Below are 20,251 nucleotides of genomic sequence, written 5' to 3'. Positions count from 1 at the left end.
TCAAAGGCTTTTTCTGTATCTATTGAGATGGCCATATGGTTTTTATCTTTCAATTTGTTAATATGGTGTATCACATTGGTTGATTTCCACATATTGAAGAATCCTTGCATCCCTGGAATAAACCCAACTTAATCATGGTGTATGAGCTTTTTGATGTGTTGCTGAATTCTGTTCACTAAAATTTTGTTGAGGATTTTTGCATCTATGTTCATCAGTGAGGCCTGGCATGCTGCGATTCATGGGGTCGCAAAGAGTTGGACACAACTGAGCGACTGATCTGATCTGATCTGATCATCAGTGATATTGGCCTGTAGTTTTTTTGTGTGTGTATTGTCTTTGTCTGATTTTGGTATCAGGGTGATGGTGGCCTTGTAGAATGAATTTGGAAGTGTTCCTTTCTCTGCAGTTTTTGGAAAGAGTTTTAGAAGGATAAGCATTAGCTCCTCTCTAAATGTTTGATAGAATTCTGTGAAGCCATCTGGTCCTGGGCTTTTGTTTTTTGGGAGATTTTTGATCATAGCTTCAATTTCGTGCTTGTAGTTGGGTTGCTCATAATTTCTATTTCTTCCTGGTTCAGTCTTGGAAGATTGAATTTTTCTAAGAAACTGACCATTTCTTCCAGGTTATCTATTTTATTGCCATATAGTTGTTCATAATTGTTTCATAATCCTTTGTACTTCTGCATTGTCTGTTGTAACCTCTCCTTTTTCATTTCTAATTTTGTTGATTTGATTCTTCTCTCTTTTTTCTTGATGAGTCTGGCTAAGGATTTGTCAATTTTGTTTATCTCCTCAAAGGACCAGCTTTTAGTTTTATTAATCTTTACTATTGTTTCATTCATTTCTTTTTCATTTGTTTCTGCTTGGATCTTTATGATTTCTTTCCTTCTACCAATTTTTTGTTTGTTTGTTTGTTTGTTTTTTTAATGTGTGTTCCGAGCCCGGAGCACACACTCCGCACTCTCAGCACTAACCGCCGGGGAGAAGGGCTGTTTGTTTGGTTTTTTTGTTGTTGTTGTTCTTCTTCTTTTTCCAGTTGGTTTAGGTATAAAGTTAGGTTGTCTATTTGATGTTTTTCTTGTTTCTTGAGGTAGGATTGTACTGCTATAAACTTCCCTCTTAGGACTGCTTTTTGTGCATCCCATGGGTTTTGAGTTGTCATGTTTTCATTGTCATTTGTTTTTAGAAACATGTTGTTTAATCTCCATGTGTTTGTGTTTCTTACAGTTTTTTTTTTTTCCTTGTAACTGATATCTAGTTTCATAGCGTTGTGGTCAGAGAAGATGCTTGATATGATTTCAATTTTCTTAAATTTACTGAGGTTTGATTTGTGAACCAAGATGTGGTCTATCCTGGAGAATGTTCCATGTGCACTTGAGAAGAAGGTGTATTCTTCTGCATTTGGATGGAATGTCCTGAAGATATCAATGAGATCCATCTTATCTAATGTATCATTTAAGATTTGTGTTTCCTTATTAATTTTCTGTTTTGATGATCTGTCCATTTGTGTGAATGGGGTGTTAAAGTCACCTACTATTATTGTGTTACTTTTAACTTCTCCTTTATGTCTGTTAGTGTTTGTCTTATGTATTGAGATGCTCCTATGTTGGGTGCATAGATATTTACAATTGTTAGGTCTTCCTCTTGGATTGATCCCTTGATCATTATGTAGTGTCCTTCCTTATATCTTCTAATCTTCTTTAAGGTCTATTTTGTCTGATATGAAGTTTGCTACTCCAGCTTTCTTTTGCTTCCCATTTGCATGGAATATATTTTTCCATCCTCTCACTTTCAGTCTATATGTGTCTTGAGGTCTGAAGTGGGTTTCTTGTAGACAGCATATATATGGGTTTTGTTTTTGTATCCATTCAGCCAGTCTATGTCTTTTTGTTGGAATATTTACTCCATTTCATTTAAAGTAATTATTGATATTTATGTTCCTATTGCCATTTTATAATTGTTTGGGGTTGATTTTGTAGATCTTTTTTCTTCTGTTGTATTTCTTGACTATATAAGTCCATTTAACATTTGTTATAAAGCTGGTTTGGTGGTTCTGAATTCTCTTAACTTTTGCTTGTCTGAAAAGCTTTTGATTTCTCCATCAATTTTGAGATCCTTGCCAGTTACAGTAATCTTGGTTGTAGATTTTCCCTTTCAGTACTTTAAATATATATTGCCATTTCCTTCTGACCTGCAGAGTTTCTGCTGAAAGATCATCTGTTAAGCACATGGGGTTTCCCTTGTATGTTACTTGTTGCTTCTCCCTTGCTGCTTTTAATATTCTTTCTTTGTGTTTAGTCTTTGTTAGTTTGATTAGTATGTGTCTTGGCATGTTTCTCCTTGGGTTTATCCTGTATGGGACTCTTTGTGCCTCTTGGACATGATTGGCTTTTTCTTTTCCACGTTGGGGAAATTTTCAACTATAATCTCTTTAAAAATTTTCTCATATCCTTCCTTTTTCTCTTCTTCTTCTGGGACCCCTATAATTCAAATGTTGGTGCATTTGATATGGTCAAATATCAAAGTCTCAGAGGTCTCTGAGACTTTCCTCAGCTCTTTTCATTCTTTTTACTTTATTCTGCTCTTCAGAAATTATTTCCAACATTTTATCTTCCAGCTCACTAATTCGTTATTCTGCTTCAGATATTCTGCTTTTGATTCCTTCTAGAGTATTTTTAATCTCAGTAATTGTGTTGTTTTGTCTGTGTATGCTTATTCTTTAATTCTTCTAGGTCTTTGTTAATTGATTCTTGCATTTCCTCCATTTTGTTTTCAAGGTTTTTGATCATCTTTACTATCATTATTCTGAATTCTTTTTCAGGTAATTTTCCTATTTCCTCTTTATTTATTTGGACTTCTGTGTTTCTAGTTTGTTTCTTCATTTGTGCAGTATTTCTCTGCCTTTTAAAAAGGTTTTCTTTTCCCAGGCTTCAAGGAAAATTGATTTCTTTCCTTGAAGAAGGTTGAATTCTTTCTTCCTTTTGGTTTCTGCCCTCCTAAGGTTGGTCCAGTGGTTTGTGTGAGCTTCCTATAGGGTGAGATTTGTGCTGAGTTTTTGTTTGTTTGTTTGTTTTTCCTCTGATGGGCGAGGCTGAGTAAGGTGGTACTCCTGTCTGCTGATGATTGGGTTTGTATTTTTGTTTTGTTTGCTGTTTAGATGAAATGTCCTGCACAGGGTGCTACTGGTGGCTGGGTTATGCTGGGTCTTATATTCAAGTTTTTCCTTTGTGTGAGTTCTCACTATTTGATACTCCCTAGGGCTGGAAGAAGCACAAGCTGGAACCAAGATTGCCAGGAGAAATATCAATAACCTCGGATATGCAGATGACACCACCCTTATGGCAGAAAGTGAAGAAGAACTAAAGAGCCTCTTGATGAAAATGAAAGATGAGAGTGAAAAAGTTGGCTTAAAGCTCAACATTCAGAAAACTAAGATCTTGGCATCTGGTTCCATCACTTCATGGGAAATAGATGGGGAAACAGTGGAAACAGTGTCAGACTTTATTTTTCTGGGTTCCAAAATCACTGCAGATGGTGATTGCAGCCATGAAATTAAAAGACGCTTACTCGTTGGAAGGAAAGTTATGACCAACCTAGATAGCATATTGAAAAGCAGAGACATTACTTTGCCAACAAAGGTCCACCTAGTCAAGGCTATGGTTTTTCCTGTGGTCATGTGTGGATGTGAGAGTTGGACTGTGAAGAAGGCGGAGCGCCAAAGAATTGATGCTTTGAACCGTGGTGTTGGAGAAGATTCTTGAGAGTCCCTTGGACTGCAAGGAGATCCAACCAGTCCATTCTAAAGGAGATCAATCCTGGGTGTTCACTGGAAGGACTGATGCTAAAGCTGAAACTTTTGGCCACCTCATGCGAAGAGTTGACTCATTGGAAAAGACCCCGATGCTGGGAGGGATTGGGGGCAGGAGGAAAAGGGGACGACAGAGGATGAGATGGCTGGATGGCATCACTGACTCGATGGACATGAGTTTGAGTAAACTCTGGGAGTGGTGATGGACAGGGAGGCCTGGCGTGCTGTGATTCATGGGATCGCAAAGAGTTGGACATGACTGAGCGACTGAACTGGAACTGGAGGGTTAGTTCTCTGGCAGTCTAGGGTATTGGAGTCAGTGCTCCCATTCCAAAGGCTCAGGGCTTGATCTCTGGCCAGAAGTGAAGATTCCACAAGTGGCTTGCTATGGCATTAAGGGAAAGTAAAGCAAATGAGAAACCAAAGATGAACCACAGACAAATGGCAGTTACAAAATCAGGCAAATAATAATTAAAATAATGGAATGTATACATATACCCCCATGAGCAAAGTGAAAACAGTCCAACAAAAATAAAGTACAGTAGATTGCGCCAGTGAACAAAGGAAATAAAAAATTATATTTATCAGTTATGGGCAAAACTAACTTAAGCACAAACTGGAAAACAAAATTAAAACAAGTGAGGAACAAAGTAATGAAAACAAAACTAACAAATATGTTCAGAGGAAAGGAAAGAAAGAATAGATATGCAAAGTTAAAGAGAGGTAGATGAAGAAGATTTATATACGTTAAAGATTAACTGCAAGGGGAAAAGAAGAGTAGGAAAGGTAAAGGAATAAATGTAGGGAAAATATAATAGGTTTTAAAAATTAAAATTATAAAAAAGAGAAAAGAGAAAAAACCAGAAGAAAAAAGAAAAAAGGGGGGGGGGAGGAAAACTCCACAGAACTGCAAAAGCCCAATGTCGAGGCAGAGGTTTGTGACAACAGTAGAAGTGTGACTGAATATACATATATACATATACACCCATAAGCAAAATCAAAACATTCCAACAAAAATTAAGTACTATAGATTGACCTGGGGAACAAAGGAAACCAAAAATTATATCTACCAGAACAAAACTAATTAAAGCACAAACTGAAAAACAAAACTAAAGCAAAGTGCCAATTGGGGAATGAAGCAATGAAAATGAAACTAACAAATATGTTGAGAGGCAAGGAGGGAAAGAAAAGAAAGAAAGAATAGATATGCAGAGTTAAATAGAGGTAGATGAAGATTTATATACATTAAAGATTAACTGCAAAGGGAAAACAACGGTAGGAAAAGCAAACAAAGGAATAAATGTAAAAAAAATAATAGGCTTAAAAAATTAAAAATTAAAATTAAGAAAAGAGAAAAGGAAAAAAAGAGGAAAACTCCACAGAACTGCAAAAGCTTAACTCAGGGGCAGAAGTTTATGACAACAATGAAAAAATGTGACCGAGGGGGGAAAAAAATAAAGCTTAACTGGATTTCTTAGTGCCAATAAAATTGACAACTACAACAGAGGGGGGAAGAAAAAGAAAAAAAAAATCCAAAAGAATCTACAGAACAAGTCCAAATATAAGAATAATAAATGTTTGTCTTGAGTCACTTCTGTCAGAGTACTTTCCCGCACTGGGAGTCACAGTCCACCTTACCTCCCTAGGATGCCCTCCAACACTGTGCTGATCTCTGGACCCGCTGTGGGGACAGCTCAGGTTCTAATCTGGTCCTACTCCTGTGTGTTCTTGCCTCCAATGTCCACAGCTGTCAGAGCTAGTGCATTTTCTTTTGTGGGAGCTCTCAATGACCTTTTATATTTTCCATAGACACAGAGTCTGCTTAGTTGATCGTGTGGTTTTAATCTGCAGCTTGTACAACTGGTGAGAAGGTTTTGGGTCTTCTTCCTTAGCTATACTGCCCCTGGGTTTCAGGGGTGGTTTTATTTCCACCTCTACATGTGGGTCATCCACTGGGGTTTAGCTCCTGAGGCTGCCCTAGAGGGCTTGGGTTTGCCCCTGTAAGGGCCAGGTGTGGAGATGGTGCAACTGCTTGGGTCACAGGGGTTCTGGCAGTACCAGGTACTCAGGAGGGTTGGCAGCTAGGGTAGTAGCAAATATAGTGCTCTAGAAGGGTATGACAACCAGTATTGGCCAATACGCTCCAGTATTCTTGCCTGGGGAACCCCCACTCTGAGACAGAAGCCTGCAGGCCACAGTCTACAGAGTCGCAGAGTCAGACAAGGCCTGCAGTGACTCTGCGCCCAGAGACATGAGATTTTTTATTTTTTTGCCTGTGGCAGTTTTGCCCCTGTGAGAGTTAAGCATTAAGGTGGTGCAACTGCTTGGCTTGTGGGGACCCTGGCGGCGCCAAGTGTGCAGGGACACGGACTGCCTCTGCCGCAGGAGTTATGGCCCTATCAGAGGCTTTTTTCGAGCCTCTTGTAGCTGGTGATCAGAAAGCCTCTTTGGCCAGTCTTTCTTCGTAGCCCCACCCGTTTAGGCACTTACAGGGCTCCCTTGCCTGGGGTCCGTCTCAGGTGTTCAGTGTGTCAGGCACGTGGAGGGACCCCCCTGACTGGGGTCCTACTCTGTAGATCGGCGTGTCAGGCACTGAAAGGGGCACCTTAGGTGGAGTCCTAGTCTGTAGTTCAGTGGTCAGGTGTTTGATGGGCCAGCCTCTCTATTGTTGATGCTGGCATGTGGAGAGAGAGAGGCTATGGTGTTGGCTCCACCCCTTACGTGTGACTCAGCAGTATCTCCTTGCTTCCATGGCTGCCTGGTTTTCCTCCACTGCCATTTCCCAAGACGATTTCCTCCCTCACATCCCCTTGATCTGTCCCGCTGCGTTCAACAGCAGCCCTCACCCAGGAATTGCTCCACAATTCCTAAACTCCAACTCCCAGCCACTGCCCCTTCCAGGAGACCCACATCCCCCTGCCCCACCTCACCCCGGTGAATGTATGGCTGCTGCAAGGACTGTCTGATTCTCATTCCATTTAGGCTGCCACAGATGAGCTGTTTCACTCTCAGCCTTAAATGTTTCTCCTTTGACTCAGACAATTGCCCCATGTGGGGATTGGACCCCTGCTTCAGTTCCCCACCCGCCCAGGGCAGGTCCGGTCCTACTAACACTCCTGTTTTTCCCCCTAGTTGCTTTTTTCTACCGAGTTTTGCGTGGTTCTATATATTCTTTTCCATGGGTCAGGTTCTCCTGTCTGCTCTCAGCTGGTGTTCTGCATGCACTTCTGTGTCTGAAAGTGTATTCCTGATGTATCCATGGAGAAAGATGTACTCCACATCCACCTACTCCTTTGCCATCTTGTTCTCTCCCATGTCTCTGCTTTAAAACATCGAGCCTAGATATCTTAAAGACAAGATCTTTTGGATCTCTTCAGGTAATGCATGCATGGGAACATGATGATCCACAATTTCCCAAAATATACTGAAGGAACTCTGAAGTAAAATAATCTATACTTTGATTCTGCCGGGTGCAAAACGGCTTTCCTGGTCTCCTCAGGAAGCCATATTTTTGCACAGTCTAAAAATATTATACCACCCTTATCACTTAGAGAATGATGGAAACCCTCCCAAAGTCCAAGTTTCCAGAAACCAGCCAAGGGCCAGCTATGCAAGCAGGTCTGTGTAATAATAGCAGGCTCAGGCCTGTTTTGTTAGCTCTTTTCTACACACAACTTTTCTAAGATGAAAGAGAAGCATCATTCTAAACTGATATTGTATATACATAAAATATAAAAGAATAATCCGATAAACTATTAAAACGAATAAAAGTTTACAAGTATGGCTTAAAATAAAAGCAATATAAGTCAACAACATTTTTATGTACCAGAAGCTCTACAAAAACAAGCCAAATAAAGGTCCTGTTTGCAATAACATGCATACAGCCTGGGAATAGTCTTAACAAGGTACATAGTGATGTTATGAAGAAAAAAATGCATATTATATTAAAAATATAAAGTAAGACTTGGAAAAGTGACCAGTTAATTTTCCTAGTTATATTCCTAGTTAGAAAGACTGAATATGAAAAGAACTAATTTATAGGTTTAATCAAAATGTCTACTGCTCTGAATTACTTCTTTAAAAGAACAGTAATTTTTGCCCACATTGACAAAATGATCGTAAAGTTCACTTGGAGAATAAAAAAGGAAGAAAGTACTGAACAAAAATTAGTTGTGAGAGGATCAATTCTATTCTATTTTAATCATATAAAGATATGGTAATTAAAACAATGTGATGTATGACAAAGAAAACCCTCAATTAATGAAAACCCCCAAAATAGATCTTACTATATACACGACAAAGAATGCATCTCAAATCAATGAGGAAGAGAAAGATTAATCAAAATAGAATGTAGGATAACTGTTTAACAATTTGGAACACACTAATCTAAGCCCTAATTAGTCTTTAGAGAAAACCAAGCATGTCTTATCTTTTTATTATCTCCAATGGCCATCATATGACCAAATTAAAACCCAAGGTATGTGTCTGGCTTTGTAAAGTATTTACAGTTACAGTTTATATGCAGCTCTCTATGTAAAAAAAAAAAAAAGTTAAAATAAGAGAGTAGACAGTCCTGGGGAAAAAATCTCCAAGGGTTAATAATCTCTATTATTCGTGTCTGACTCTTTGTGACCCATGGACTGTAGCTCCCCAGGATCCTCTGTCCGTGGAATTCTCCAGACAAGAATACTGGAGTGTGTTGCCATGCCCTCCTCCAAGGGATCTTCCCAACCCAGGGTCGATCCTGTGTCTTATGTCTCCTGTATTGGCAGGTGGGTTCTTTACCACTAGCGCCACCTGGGAAGCCCCGTGTAATACTGCACAGCAGACTAAACTGGAAGGACATATTTCAGATTAGAAACAGGAGTCATATTAAAGTGATATGATTATGGAAAATTATTAATTTTAAATTAAAAAATTATAATTAATTAAAGCTAGATTTTCCTCACTACTTCCAAATGAGTTCTTTTAAATGACACAAAAATTTAACTTCAAAACTCTTAACAAAATCTGACAGATCTGATTTATTTACATTTCTCCTCTAGAGGGAGCAGAAGTACTTGAAATACATTCTCTCCAAACCCATCTAGCTCGCTGTAGTCAAGGGTCTTGGAATTGCAAGCAACTTAGTCGCCCAGTCATGTCCAACTCTTTGCGACCCCACGGACCATAGCCCGCCAGTCTTCACTGTCCATGGGATTCTCCAGGCAAGAATACTGGAGTGGGTTGCCATGCTCTCCTCCAGGGGATCTTCCCAACCCAGGTATCAAACCCAGGTCTCCCGCATTGCAGGCGGATTCTTTACAGTCTAAGCCATCAGGGAAGCTCAAGCACTTTCCCTTATTGACTACATAGCCAAATAGCCCCAGTTGATCTATTGCTTATAGGAAGAGTGTATAAATGCTTACTGTTTCTCTTTAGCTACCAATTGTCAAAGTAAAAAGTCAATTTACAAGCCATCTCAATGGTGACTTATGAGTTCTTTCTATCTTGATCTTTATATAGACACATGAATTTTTATAATTCAGTTTGATTCAAATCTACTAAATATTTTCCTTTTTTTTTTTTTTTTTGTTCAAATTGTTTCAACTTTGGGCAGTGGCTGGATTCCCTATTTTTTTAACTTAGATTTACAGATAATGTTCCCGCCTCTGGACACCATCCCATGCCTTAATTTATGCTTAATAATTTTTTGCTAATGTTCTTTTCTATCATCAATTTAGGTGAAATCTTTATTATACATATTTCCATGTGTTTTTGTCTAATATAAACAACTTCTTGCCTTTTAATTTTCAACTTAATTCATGACCATAAAAAGTATTTATCCCTGGCCTACCAAATAAGTAGTTTGTTGTTCGCTTTTTTTTTTTTTTCCAGTTTTTAAACTTTTATTGTTTTTATCCCTCCCACTGTCATTGTCTTCACAGAGGGTAGTCAGGAGCCAGGGAATGATAGGTCTTCTATGCAAAGTGGAAGAATTTAGACTTTAATCTGAAGGCAGTGGGGAAACAGTGACTAGTTATAAACAGGGGAGCATCATGATCACGTCTCCTTTTTGCAAGGATCACTCAGGCCATAATATAAATAACTGAACAGAGGTGAACAGAGCTAGAGGCTGGAAAACCTGTGGGAAGACTCCTAACCTACAGTCATTCAAGCTAGTTACATAGTTTTTTTTATTTCCCAGTGCAGATAAAAGTTATGTCTATACTATTTTATACTCTATTAAATGTGAAATAGTATTATGTCTAAAAAAGTGTACATACCTTTATTTAAAACTACATTACTGCTAAAAAAAAAAAGTGCTAGCCATCACCTGAGCCTTCAGCAAGTCATACTGTTTTGCTGTTAGAGGATCTCTACCTGATGTTGATGGCTCATGACTGATCATGGCAGTGGTTGCTGAGGTTGGGTTGGCTGTGGCATTTTTTAAAATAAGACAACAGTGAAGTTTGCCATACTGATGGACTCTTCTTTTCACAAATGACTTCTCTGTAGTATGCAGGGCTGATAGCATTTTATTCACCGTAGAATTTCTTTCGAAACTGGAATCAATTCTCTCAGACTCTGCTGCAACTTTATTAACTAAAGTTAGGCAATATTCTACATCCTTTGTTATCATTTCAACTATCTTCACACCATCTTTACCAAGAGCAGATTACATCTCAAGAAACCATTTTCTTTGTTCATTCATAAGAAGCAACTCCTTATCCATTCAGGTGTTTTGGTTTTTTTTTTTTTTTAACCTTTTTATTTTATATTGGGAATAGTGGTAGCTCAGAGAGTAAAAATCCACCTGAAATGCGGGAGACCTGGGTTTGATCCCTGGATTGGGAAGATTCCCTAGAGAAGGGAATGGCAACCCACTCCAGTATTCTTGCCTGGAGAATCCCATGGACAGAGGAGCCTGGGGGGCTGCAGTCCATGGGGTCACAAAGAGTTGGACATGACTGACCGCTTAAGCACAGCAGCACATAGTTGATTAACAATATTGTGTTAGTTTCAGGTGTATAGCAAAGTGATTCAGCTATACATATACATGCATCTATTCTTTTTCAAATTCTTTTCCCATTTAGTCTGTTACAAAGTATTGAGCAGTGTTCCCCGTGCTATACACTAGGTCCTTGTTGGTTATTATCATGAGATTGCAGCAGTTCAGTCACATCTTCAGGCTCCACTTCCAATTCTAGTTCTCTTGCTATTTCTCCACATCTGTAGTCACTTCCTCCACTGAAGCTTTCCTCAAAATCATCCATGAGGGTTGGAATCAATTTCTTCCAAACTTCTATTAAGGTTGATAATTTGACCTCTTCCCATGAATCACGAATGTTCTTAAAATAAACCATGTTGCAAACAGATGTGCTGCTTTGATGATTTATTGTTCCATTTATAGAGCACAGGCATAGTACACAATTATTATGGATTCTTAAGAATTCTTATGGAAATTCTTAAGAAAAATCCCTAGTATTTCTGGAACGATAAATGAGCACTAACTTCAACCAAAAGTCACCAGTGGCATGAATTCAGGCATGAATTCCTAAAAATACAGCCTGTCCTTTGAAGCTTTGAAACCAGGCATTGACTTCTCTCCATCTGTGAATGTCCTGGATGGCATCTTCCTTCAATAGAAGGCTATTTTGTCTACACTGAAAATCACTGTTTAGTGTAGCCACCTTCATTAATGATCTTAGCTAGATCTTCTATCAGATCTTAGCTGCTGCTGCTGCTAAGTCGCTTCAGTCGTGTCCGACTCTGTGCAACCCCATAGACAGCAGCCCACTAGGCTCCTGCGTCCATGGGATTTCCCAGGCAAGAGTACGGGAGTGGGGTGCCATTGCTTTCTCCGAGACCTTAGCTAGATCTGCTTTATTTTGTACTTTTATGTTATAGAGATGCTTCTTTCCTTAAATCTCCTGAATCAACCCCTGTTAGCTTCAGACTTTTCTTCTGCAGTTTCCTCACCTCTCTCAACCTTCACAGAATGGAAGAGAATTAGGGCCTTTTTCTGGACTAGGCTTTGGCTTAAGAGAATGTTGTGGCTGCTTTGATTTTCTATTTTAGGCAGTAAAATGTCTCCATATCAGCAAATAATGCTGTTTGGCTTTTTATTGTTCATGTGTTTACTGAAGTAGCACTTTTAACTTCCTTAAGAAGTTTTCCTTTTCCTTCACAACTTGGCTGTTTGGCTCAAGAGACCTAGCTTTAGCCTATCTCAGCTTTTGACATGTCTTCCTCACTAAGCTTTGTTTAAACTGAGAATTGCAGCTCTTCCTTTCACTTGAACACTTACAGGCCATGACAGGCCATTGCTATTAACTGGCCTAACATCAATAATGCTGTGTCTCAGAATGGGAGGCCCGAGGAGAAGGAGAGAGATAAGGTATCAGCCTGTCAGTAGAGCAGTCCAAACATATACATTTGATCCACTTAGTTCACTGTCTTATATGGGAGCAGTTCGGACCAACCCCAAACAATGACAACAGTAACAGCAAAGATCAGTGATCACAGATCACCATAACAAATAAAATAACAACAAAAAAGCTTGAAATACTATGAGCATCACCAAAATGTGGTACAGATCAAATGCCGTGGGGAAAACAGTGCCAGTAGACTTGCTTGATTCAGGGTTGCCATAAAACTTTGATTTGTTAAAAAAAAACAAACAAAAAACCCCCAAAAACAAAAACCACAGTATATGTGAATCACAATAAAATGTAGTTTTTACTGAAACATGCCTGCCTTTATAAATGCCAAGCTCCATGGCAGATTGTCTTAATTTGGATCTAAAAGGCCACAATTTCCCAGTTAACGTACTTTCCAACTCCTGGAAGTAATTATGCACTGTTTCTATTTGAAATTGCCCACATCCCTTCTTCCTTTTCTCTTGGACAACCTCCTTCTCCTCTCCATCAATTCTGCCAAAAGAGCTCTTAGCAGGGTCACCAATGGAGTACCTTCTGCAAAAGTCAGTGACCACTTCTCTGCATCCATCAGGTTAAACCCTCAGCAGCACCGGCTCAGCCCATTGCTCCACTCTGTTCATTCAACACATATTTATCAAGCGCTTGGTAAGAATCGGCCTGCAATGCAGGAGACCCTGGTTCGATTTCTGGGTCGGGAAGATCCGCTAGAGAAGGGATAGGCTACCCACTCCAGTATTATTGGGCTTCTCTGGTGGCTCAGATGGTAAAGAATCCACTTGCAATGTGGGAGACCTGGGTTCGATCCTTGGGTTGGGAAGACCCCCTGGAGAAAGGAAAGGCAATCCACCCCAGTATTCTGGCCTGGAGAATTCCATGGACTGTATAATACATGGAGTCGAAAAGAGTCAGACAAGACTGAGCGACTTTCACTTTCACTACTCTCTGGCAGGCACTGTTCTAGTTCCTGGGATGATACATCACTGAATTAAAGTGACCAAGATCCCTTCCTTCTAGGAACTGAAATTCTTTCAGAGGGAGATAGTCAACAAGCAAATGACAAAAAATAACAAAATCACATGATGTGTTACAAGGCAGTAGGGCTATGGAGAAGAGAAACCACAGAACTCAGCCATGGCCTGTGGAATTCCCCTTTGACACACAGATATCATCATAACAAAACACACCCTATGTAACAAAAAATTTAATAATATCAAATCAAATTGTAGGATATATCTATATATGCCCACATGATAAAATTAACCACATTTTTATCTGCTGTCTTTCTTAAGTCAATACTCTTCCCCCTCCTACTTCTCTTGGATTTGATATGATACTGGAGAGAATAAAAAGTAGAAACTCAGGGGCAGGGGTGGTGGGGATTTACAAGGTCTTAATTTGTTTTAGTTGCAAAATATTCCATTGAACAGATACATCTAACATATTTATATGTCTCTTTTCCTTGACATTTAGGCTGCTGCTGCTGCTGCTAAGTCACTTCAGTCGTGTCCGACTCTGTGCAACCCCATAGACAGCAGCACACCAGGCTCCCCCGTCCCTGGGATTCTCTAGGCAAGAACACTGGAGTAGGTTGCCATTTCCTTCTCCAGACATTTAGGCTAGTTCCTAAGAAAAACATACAAATAATAATGAAAGGAACTTCCTTAGACATAGAACTTCAAGCATTTATCCTTTCAGTTTGGTCATATGAAGAGGAGTATATCTCTGACCTTTCTTATAGAATTGATAGAAAAAGTAATGAGGTAATGTGTACTAAGCCTTTAACAGTTTAGGGAATATAATAAGCCCTTGGGCCTCCCTGGTGGCTAAGTGCCATAGAATTGATGGTTTTGAACTGTGGTGTTAGAGAAGACTCTTCAGAGTCCCTTGGACAGCAAGGAGATCAAACCAGTCAATGCTAAAGGAAATCAGTCCTGAATATTCATTGGAAGGACTGATGCTGAAGCTGAAGCTTCAATACTTTGCCCACCTGATGTGAAGAACTGACATATTGTAAAAGACCCTGATGCTGAGAAGGATTGAAGGCAGGAGGAGAAGGGGACGACAGGATGAGATGGTTGGATGGCATCACCAACTCGATGGACATGAGTTTGAGCAAGCTCTGGGAGTTGGTGATGGACAGGGAAGCCTGGAGTGCTGCAGTCCATGGGGTTGCAAAGAGTTGGACATGATTGAGCGACTGAACTGAACTGAATACATATTTCAGTATAAGGTATTCATTATACTTTAAAAAATTTATTGGACTATAGTTGCTTTACAATATTGTATTAGTTTCTACTGTACAGCAGACTGGATCAGCTATATGTATACATATATTCCCTCTTTTTGGATTTCCTTCCCATTTAAGTCACCACAGAGCACTGAGTAGAGTTCTCTGTGCTGTACAATAGGTTCTTTTACTAATCTCTTTTATACGTAGTATCAAGAGTGTATATGTGTCAACCCCTATCTCTCAATTCATCCCACTTCCCTTTTCCCCTTGGTATCCATACATTTGTTCTCTACATCCATATCTCTATTTCTGCTTTGTAAATAAGATCATCTATATCAGTTTTTTCAGATTCCACATGTGTGCGTCTATGTACAATATTTGTTTTTCTCTTTCTGACTTAAACTTCACTCTGTCTGACAGTCTCTAGGTCCATCCACATCTCCACAAATGACCCAATTTCATTCCTTTTTATGGCTGAGTAATATAGCTGGTTTTAGAAAAGGCAGAGGAACCAGAGATCAAATTGCCAACATCTGCTGGATCATGGAAAAAGCAAGAGAGTTCCAGAAAAACATCTATTTCTGCTTTATTGACTATACCAAAGCCCTTGACTGTGTGGATCACAAGAAACTGTGGAAAACTCTGAAAGAGATGGGAATACCAGACCTCCTGACCTGCTTCTTGAGAAATCTATATGCAGGTCAGGAAGCAACAGTTAGAACTGGACATGGAACAACAGACTGGTTCCAAATAGGAAAAGGAGTACGTCAAGGCTGTATATTGTCACCCTGCTTATTTAACTTCTATGCAGAGTACATCATGAGACACGCTGGGCTGGATGAAGCACAAGCTGGAATCAAGATTGCCGGGAGAAATATCAATAGCCTCCGATATGCAGATGACACCACCCTTATGGCAGAAAGTGAAGAGGAACTCAAAAGCCTCTTGATGAGAGTGAAAGAGGAGAATGAAAAAGTTGGCTTAAAGCTCAACATTCAGAAAACTAAGATCATGGCATCTGGTCCCATCACTTCATGGCAAATAGATGGGGAAACAGTGGAAACAGTGTCAGACTTTATTTTTTTGGGCTCCAAAATCACAGCAGATGGTGATTGCAGCCATGAAATTAAAAGATGCTTACTCCTTGGAAGGAAAGTTATGACCAACCTAGATAGCATATTCAAAAGCAGAGACATTACTTTGCCAACAAAGGTCGGTAGTCAAGGCTATTGTGTTTCCAGTGGTCATGTATGGATGTGAGAGTTGGACTGAGAAGAAAGCTGAGTGCTGAAGAATTGATGCTTTTGAACTGTGGTGTTGGAGAAGACTCTTGAGAGTCCCTTGGACTGCAAGGAGATCCAACCAGTCCATTCTAAAGGAGATCAGTCCTGGGTGTTCTTTGGAAGGAATGATGCTAAAGGTGAAACTCCAGTACTTTGGCCACCTCATGCGAAGAGTTGACTCATTGGAAAAGACTGATGCTGGCAGGGATTGGGGGCAGAGGATGAGATGGCTGGATGGCATCACTGACTCGATGGGACGTGAGTTTGAGTGAACTCCGGGAGTTGGTGATGGACAGGGAGGCCTGGGGTTCTGCGATTCATGGGGTCACAAACAGTCTGACACGACTGAGCGACTGAACTGAACTCAATATTCCATTGTACATATGTACCACATCTTCTTTACCCATTCCTCTGTTGAAAATTTGGAGAAGGCAATGGCACCCCACTCCAGTACTCTTGCCTGGAAAATCCCATGGACGGAGGAGCCTGGAAGGCTGCAGTCCATGGCGTCTCGAAGAGTCGGACATGACTGAGCGACTTCACTTTCACTTTTCACTTTGATGCATTGGAGAAGGAAATGGCAACCCATTCTGGTGTTCTTGCCTGGAGAATCCCAGGGACGGGGGAGCCTGGTGGGCTGCCGTCTGTGGGGTCGCACAGAATCGGACACGACTGAAGCGACTCAGCAGCAGCAGCAGCAGCAGCTGTTGCACATTTAGGTTTCTTCCATGTCCTGGCTACTGTAAATAGCACTGCAATAAAAACTGAGGTGCTTGTGTCTTTTTGAATTATGGTTTTCTCTGGGTTTATGCTCAGCATCATTATACTTTTAAGTTTTTTAAGAATAAGTATAGAAAAATTTACATATAATATCACAAGTAGGGGGAAAAGATGTACGTAGCAGAAAAATTGAAAGAAACACACATCAGAATGTTAAGAGTGGACATTTTTAATGGATTCACTCATGGATGACTTTTTTCTTCTATTTTTCCAAAATTTCTATAATGAGTTGATACCTTATATAAACAAGTTGAATAACCATAGCCTTACTTTTGTGTTATATGTGCTTTTCTACCTTATAGTTGGTTCTGTTCTTAGACACAAAGCTTTCTGGTAAAAGAAAATGTTCATGATTATATTAGATTCTTTGTCCTCTATCAATCTTAAAAAGGAAATTAGAATCACAGGTAACTTGACTTCCTAACATTATTGAAGTGACTCATTTAATCTAACCCCTTGTGCTAATAAACAGTTGTGGATTTCCCTTTCTCATATTTCCTGTCTGAGGACAAGAGAACTGTTGTATTCTCACCTCCATTTGTAAAGCACTTTTTATTGACTCTGGTTTCAAAGACTTATCAAGTTGTTTCTCAATCCTGTGAGGATGTAATAAGTCCCACCAAGCCCTGGTTACACACACAGGCCTACTGAATGTAAATATAGCCAGGCATTAATTTGGCATATTAACTTATGCTTGTTTGATTTTTTTGCCCAGTACTTCCTGATACTTCAGACCATCCATCCCCTAGTTTTAGCAGTAGCTAGGGAGTTCTATGGAGAAGGCGATGGCACCCCACTCCAGTACTCTTGCCTGGAAAATCCCATGGATGGAGGAGCCTGGTAGGCTGCAGTCGCTAAGAGTCAGACACGACTGAGCGACTTCACTTTCACTTTTCACTTTCATGCACTGGAGAAGGAAATGGCAACCCACTCCAGTGTTCTTGCCTGGAGAATCCCAGGGATGGGGGAGCCTGGTGGGCTGCCGTCTATGGGGTCGCACAGAGTCGGACACGACTGAAGCGACTTAGCAGCAGCAGCAGCAGCAGCAGGGAGTTCTATGCTGACTGCCTCAGAGAAAGGACAGTCTTAGGAGAACACAGGCATAAATTCTTAGCTTATGACTTTTAAAAGTCAAGACCTAGATGAGAGGAGATAAGGAAGAGCAGAGTTTCACCACTTCTCCCCTAGTAGTTTCATGGGATATGAATGAGGGAAGGTGAAGTTTAGGAGAACTGGGGAAGTTTAGATGTTAACACGGGGTTTCCTGGATAAGGTTGCTCTGTACCTCTCAGAGATTTGAGGGATCTGAGAGCATAGGAAACCCATGCTTCACTTCTTGGGTAAAAACAGGGCAAGCAGCAGGAAACGAGTGTTCTCTAAGCCTTATGTGGTATGGAAAAAGTGAGAATATTTCCCAGGAGCACAAAAGTCATGATGACAGAAAAGGAAGGTTTGATTAGTCTTCAGGTTTCACCCTTTAATCTGTCAACCTCAAGCTGCTGTAAGTTTTAGTTCTAGAATTTCCATTTTGTTCTTTTTTTGTTTTTATAGTTTCCATTTCTCTATTGAGATTCTCCACCTGCCCCCTCACAATTTTCCTTAATGTTGTGAATCAGTCTTGAAGTTAGTTTCTGTTCACTTAATTTTTTTTTTTTTTGATCCTTTAGTTGACTTTTTGCTACGTGTTTATGACTTCCTGGTAATGGTAGTGTCAGAATTGAGCTAGCAATGACACTAGCTGACAGACACCAAGAGTCTATTGTCAAAGCAGTCACTTTAAGTGGGGCAGGGCTCCATGTCATTAGAAATGCTGCCTAATGTGTGATGATTTCCAATTTTCAAATAAGGACAATCTTCTTGATCAGTTTTAAGAAACTGATAAGACCTTCCCATTCATTAAGGAACAGAATGGAAAGAGAATTGAAAACATTAGCATTTAACCCCCTGCCTTCCACCAAGTAGAAGAGTCCTCCAATAATTAATTTTTTTCTAAATAAAAAGCAGCTTCCTTGCATTTCCTGATATAAAGGTAATACATAGAAAAATTCACCAAGACAGAAAGGCATAAAGAAAAAAGTACTACCCAGAGAAATTACCATTAATATTTTGCTGAACATCCTTCTAGATGCTGCTCTGTACAAATACTTACGCATATAATTTTATATGAATGGAATGATTTACATGCTTTTAACTCCACATTATCAGTAAATACAGATACACCTCATCCTTTCTAATGATTTTTTATTGTGTTGCATAGGTGTATCAAAATCTATTAGACCAGTTCTCAATGGTAGGACATTGAGTGCATATCCTTGCACTTGGGGAAGGGAGGAGGCCTGGGAGGGGGATGGATCTGCCTAGGGAACTGGCCGAGTCGGGGGTGGGGGGTGGGTTGTGTTGGACAGGGATGGGAAGCCATCCTGTGGGAGTAAAGGAAAGATTGCCTATGACCCTCCTTACAGAATGTAATTATCCATGCGGGCTTCCCTGGTGGCTCAGAAGGTAAAGAATCCGTCTGCAATGCAGGAGACCTGGGTTGGGAAGATTCCCCTGGAGGAGGACACGGCAACCCACTCCAGTATTCCTGCCTGGAGAATTCCCACTGACAGAGGAGCCTGGCGGGCTACAGTCCATGGGGTGGCAAAGAGTTGGACAGGATTGAGCAACTAAATACAGCACAGCACATGTTGGCTGTCAAACTGATGTTTGTTTTTAACATCAGCTCTTTTTCATGACTGAATAAATGACAGTAGGCAGTAAGAAACTACCAAACCAAATTTGTCATCTCCAGTCTCTGAAACTGTCATCAACCAATAAACTCTACCAGGCATGGGTCGTGGGAATTATTTTATATATATATATATATATATATATATATATATATAGCTGAACAACATTTCTCTTTTGCAGCTGAGCTTGGGTAGAGAACAATGTGGTTTTAAGCTGTACCCACAAACACAATTGTACACAATTACAAAGAACTTAAAAAAAATGGTTGCTTAAACAAGTGGTTATCCGTTACCGTGTTGACATAGAAAAAGGAGAAATGCTGGGAACCGAATCAAAGCGACGGTGCAACAGACAGCTTGGCGTACGCTCATGGCTCGGTTGCTCGAATGCGCGGGCTTGCTTTTCACTTCCTCCTAATTTTGGCCCCGCCTTCCTGATGTGTCTTCCTGAGAATGTTAAAAACAAACAAACAAACAAACACATTGGTCTTACTGTAAGCCGTCTTTAGTGTCTGTTGCTCCCCTTTTCACGTCTCACGGTACTGGGTCCTCCCAACTTCTCTATTGCTTGCTGAGTCGCTTTGCTCTCCCTGGCGTTGCCTTCCGTGAACGCTGTGCGGACACAGTACCCCACACTGTGCCCCGCACTCCCACCAGGCCCTCGGCCAGGGCTAAAGGACTACCGTCCCGGCGGTGGTCAGCCAGCCTGTGGGCATCGAGCAGCCGCCTGAGCTAGGGACCAGGGCCGCTGCTCTCACCGGCCACCCACGCCCCTCGCCTGGCCGGTCTCCGCCCCCGCGCGCCCGGAGAGACTCGTAGCGTGACGCGTCCACCTCCCGGCAACTCGTCGGCTCTCGCCCCTGGACCGCCGCCACCCCGGGAGACGCGGAGGAGGCGCCGGCGGGTCCCCCGAGGCGCCCGGGGCACCGTAGGATGCGACAGCCGCGCGGCCTCTCCGGGAGCCGCAGGAGACCCGGGCCGAGGCCGCCCTCGGTGAGC

At 40.9% G+C, this 20,251-nt stretch overlaps 1 long non-coding RNA gene across 1 annotated transcript in view; it reads right to left on the bottom strand.

Moving 5' to 3' along the window:
• Window positions 1-326: 326 nt before the first annotated feature.
• Window positions 327-20,251, bottom strand: part of LOC132346327 (uncharacterized) — a 20,742-nt gene continuing 817 nt past the window's right edge. Inside the window, exon 2 of the long non-coding RNA XR_009496118.1 lies at window positions 327-19,699. This is a non-coding gene — a long non-coding RNA (uncharacterized lncRNA). The remainder of the gene's footprint in view (window positions 19,700-20,251) is intronic.

Source organism: Bos taurus, chromosome 10 (genome assembly GCF_002263795.3).
Source record: "Bos taurus isolate L1 Dominette 01449 registration number 42190680 breed Hereford chromosome 10, ARS-UCD2.0, whole genome shotgun sequence".
Taxonomy (NCBI): Eukaryota; Metazoa; Chordata; class Mammalia; order Artiodactyla; family Bovidae; genus Bos; species Bos taurus.
Note: the sequence above shows the minus strand (reverse complement) of the source record. Positions and strands in the feature narration are given on the sequence as shown.